Genomic DNA, 4,925 nt, shown 5'->3' with positions numbered 1-4,925 from the left:
TTTATTAAAATGTTGTTGTTGTTATTATTTTTGTCATTTTATGATCAATATTATTATCATTATTATCATTATTATTATTACTATCATTTTTAATAATTTTATTATTATTAAATTATTATTTAATTATTATTAAATTATTATTATTATTATATTATTATTATTATTATTATTATTATTATAATAATAATAATAATAATAATAATAATAATAATAATAATAATAATAATAATAATAATAAAATTATAACAATGATAGTAATAATAATAATTAAAATAATGATAATAATAACAATAATAATGATCACAATGATAGTAATACTAATAATGATAATAATGATAATAATATTGATCATAAAAATTGCAAAAAATAATAACAACCAAACAATAATAAAAAATAATTATATTAATAATAATAATGACAATAATAGAAATGATGATAAATAACAATAACGATTATAATGATAATATTATTATTATAATTAATAAAATTATGATGATGGTGATGATGATAATAATAATAATAATAATGATAATGATAATAATAATAATAATAATAATATAGTAACAGCAACAATTATTACAATAACAATAATAACGATGCTACTGATAATAATAATAATAATAATAATTATTATTATTATTATTATTATTATTATTATTATTATATTATCATTATTGTCTCCCCCCCCTCTCTCTCTATTTATCTATCTATCTATCTCTCTACCCTCTCTCTCTTATTATTATCATTATTATTACAATAATGAATAATAATAATAATAATAATAATAATAATAATAATAATAATAATAATAATAATAATGCAATAATGATATTGATATGATAATAATGATAATAATAATAATAATAATAATAATAATAATAATAATAAAATATAATAATAATAACAATAATGATAATAATAATAATTATTATTATTATTATCATTATTATTATTATCATTATTTCTATTATTATTATCATTATTATTTCTATTATTATTATTATTATTATCATTATTATTATTATTATTATTATTATAGTAGCAATAGTATTGATGATACTGATAATGATAATGGTAATGATAATGATAATAATGATTATAATAGTGATAGTAGTAATATCTGTAATGATAATAGCAATAATGATAATGATTATAACAGATCAACACAGTAAGAATGATAATGATGATAATAATGATAATAATAATAATAATAATAACAGCTTAACCTCGGGCGAGCTTTCCGGGTAGGCGCTTGGAACATCCGGTCCTTGCGGCAGGATGAGCGGTTACCTCTGCTATCGAGGGAATTGGTGCGACTGAGAGTTGAGGTTTCTGCCCTCTCGGAGGTGAGAAGACCTGGCAGCGGCACGATCAGTGTGGGTGGATACACCTACTACTGGTCGGGCCACCTCCAGGGTGTAGCTATTGCCATCTCCAGCCGACTTTAGACCTCGGTAGTTGAGGTGACACCGGTTGATGAGCGTACTATGGCATTGAGACTGAAGCATGTCTTTGGCTCATGTCTGTTATTGCTGTATACGCTCCTACTGATGTTTGTAAATTCGATGTGAAAGAGGTGTTCTCGCTTGTTAGCACACAAGGGAGGGTCCTCCAGAGCTGTAGAGTTTACTGGAGTGCCGAGTTCTGTGGCACTGACCATAGGCTGGTTGTGGCTACCCTACGGGTCCACTTCAAAACTCCCCGTCCCTCCAGTGGCCACTCTAATGTGTTTCACTTGGACATACTAAGGGAGGAGGAGTGTGCCCATGGGTTGACCATGGCAGTCTCTGGCCGATTCACAGAACTTGACAACCTGACGGACCCAGTTGCTCTGTGGAAGTTCTTTAAGTACAAAACATTCGAAGCAGCTCAGGAGTCCATTGGCATATGCTCGAGGGCAAGGCAAGAATCCATCTCCCTGGAGACATTGGAGGCCACTGAAGCATGTCACATGATTCGGCTGAATGGCAATCAGGTCTTGCATTGCTCTTTGGTGCATAGGGCTTGGACACTGCTGAGAAGGGACACCGGAGCAGTCTGGATTCACTCCTGGCAAGTCCACAATAGACCGAATACTAGCGCTTTGAATGATTGTGGAACACTGTCATGAGTTTGGTCGTGGGTTGCTTGCAGCCTACATCAACCTCAAGAAGGAGTTTAACTCAGTGCATTGTGAATTGCTATGGGAGATCCTGAGACTCAAGGGAATTCCGAAAACAGATTATTGGCCTAATAGCAAGCCTTATTACCGGTACTGAAAGTTCTTTAAAGTGTGGTGGGGGTCTGTCGAACTTCTTCCCTGTTAATTCAGGGGTGCACCAACACTTTTCAACACCTGTATAGACTGGATAATGGGCAGAGCTACTAGCCAAAGTCAGTGTGGAGTAACACTGGGCAATATCAAGGTGTCAGGACCCTTGACTTTGCCGATTTATGTTGCATCCTATCTGAAATCCCTGGAGTCACTGGTGGCGGCTCCTGATGCATTTAGCAATGAGGCGAAGCCCCTAGGCCTAGAGGTCTCCTGGACCAAGACCAAGATTCAGGGCTTTGGGGGCCTGTTAAGGAAACCTGTTCAGTCGATCCATGCTTACGTTGAAGTTACAAAGAGTTTTACATACTTTGGTAGCATAGACCATATCTCTGAACTGTCAGACCAAGAAGTCAACGGATGGATTGGTCTGCAACAGGAGCCATGAACTCGATCAACAAGAGCATTTGGAGATGTCAGTACCTATGCAGTAGGACCTAGCTACGTTTCTTCAAGGCCTTGATACTGCCAGTTTTGCTCTATGGAAGCTAACCCGTTTCCCTGTGAATGATCCTGGCCATCAGGTTTTCTCTTTGCAAAACAATCCTGAGTGAAGGAGGCCTGTTGGACGACCCAGGAGGTTATGGCTTGGGCAGCTCGACGAGACCTGTCGCAAGGAATTAGAGATGGGCTGAGAGCCTACCTGGAGACTCGCTACAAGGGACCCTTGTGGTAGGAAACGAATGATAATGATAATGATTATAATGATAATCATAATAACAATAACAGTTAACAATGATAATAGCAACAAGAATGATAAAAGTAATAATAACAACAACAGTAATAATGATAAAAAAAAGATATAATAACAATGATAATAGTAATGAAAATAACAATGATAATAAAAATAAAGATTATAATGATAATAATAATAATAATGATAATAATAATAATAATGATAATAATAATTATGATAATTACAATAATGATGATGATAGTAATAATAATGATAATGATTATGATAATAATGATAATAACAGTAAAGACAATGATGATGATAATAATAATAATAACAACAATAATAATAACAATAATAATAATAATAACAATAAGGATAATAATAATAATGATAATAATAATAATAATAACAATAATAATAATATTCATAATAATAATGACAATGATAAGGGCAATAATAATAACAACAATAATAATTATTATTTATATAATAATGATAATAATGATAATAATAAAAAAATAATTGTAATAATAAAAAAATAATAATGATGATAATAAAAAAAATTATAATGATAATAATAATAATAATAATGACAACAGTATTAATAATAACAATAAAAAAATGATAGCAATGATCATAATCATCATCATCATAATTATAATGATAATAATGATAATAATAATATCACCAATGATGATAATGATGATGATGATGATGATAATAAAAGTGTTACTAATCATAAAACATTAATGATAATCATAATTACAATAATAATAATAATAATAATAATAATAATAATAATAATAATGTTATTAATAATAATAATAATTATTATTATTATTAAATAATAATAATAATAATAATAATTATTATTATTATTATTATTATTACAGTAATAATGATAATAATAATAATAATAATAATAATAATAATAATGATAATAATAATAATAATAGTGATAATGATAATAATATTAACAAAAATAATGATAATAGTAGCAGAAGTAGTAGTAGTAGTAGTAATAATAATGATAATAATAATAGTGATAATGATAATGATAATGATAGTAATGATAAAATTAATGATAATAATAAGGTAAAAATGAAGAATGACGATAAAAATTGTAAAAATGTTAATGATAATCATAATGATAGTAATGATGACAACAGCAACCACAACAAACGAAAAACAACGGAAAGAGTAAGGATGATAATAAAACCTCCATCACTTACAACAACTACAATGGTACAAAAAGGCATGGATAGCGGCCGGAAATCAACAGTAAGAGTAGTACACTAAACTTAGTAATGATAACGATAATGCTCATTTCACTAACAAAGACAAAGAGGTCAACTCCAATACATTGTGAAATAAAAATCTATGCGTCAGCTTCTGCCTCAGAGATCCATACTGTATTGTGATTCCAAAGGAGAGTCCTACAAGATGACTCGCCGGAGGTTACCATGGCAACCGATGACTACTCTGGTGGGAGGATTAGATAAAAAGAAAAAATGGAGGGGGTGACCTATATGAGGCACAGCGTGATAGCGATGTTAAGAAAACGATGATAGATTTTAATATAGCTTAAGCTTAGAGGCACGGGGTGACTGGATAAGGAATCTCATTAAGAGCTGGTTGGTGTGACTACGTTAGTTTGAGAAGAATGCTGTATATGTTGATTATTTTGCTTCAATCACATACAGGGAAATAACTAGAGCTATAAGCGTAGGTAAAGAAGTCAAGGACAAGCATTTATAGATAGATTAGATAGAAAGATACGCCTTTTTCTATTTTTTTCTCTCTCCTCTTGCTGACAGGCACATCCCTCTCCATGTAGGCATTAAGCTTAACCATTTTACCAACACATCTCTCTTTTTTTCTCTCTCGCTCTCGATCTGACAGTGAAGAGTATGTAAGCATTCGTACATATGCACT

This window comes from Penaeus monodon, chromosome 2, assembly GCF_015228065.2.
Source record: "Penaeus monodon isolate SGIC_2016 chromosome 2, NSTDA_Pmon_1, whole genome shotgun sequence".
Classification (NCBI taxonomy): domain Eukaryota; kingdom Metazoa; phylum Arthropoda; class Malacostraca; order Decapoda; family Penaeidae; genus Penaeus; species Penaeus monodon.
The sequence above is the reverse complement of the archived record's forward strand: the minus strand, read 5'-3'. Positions refer to the sequence as shown.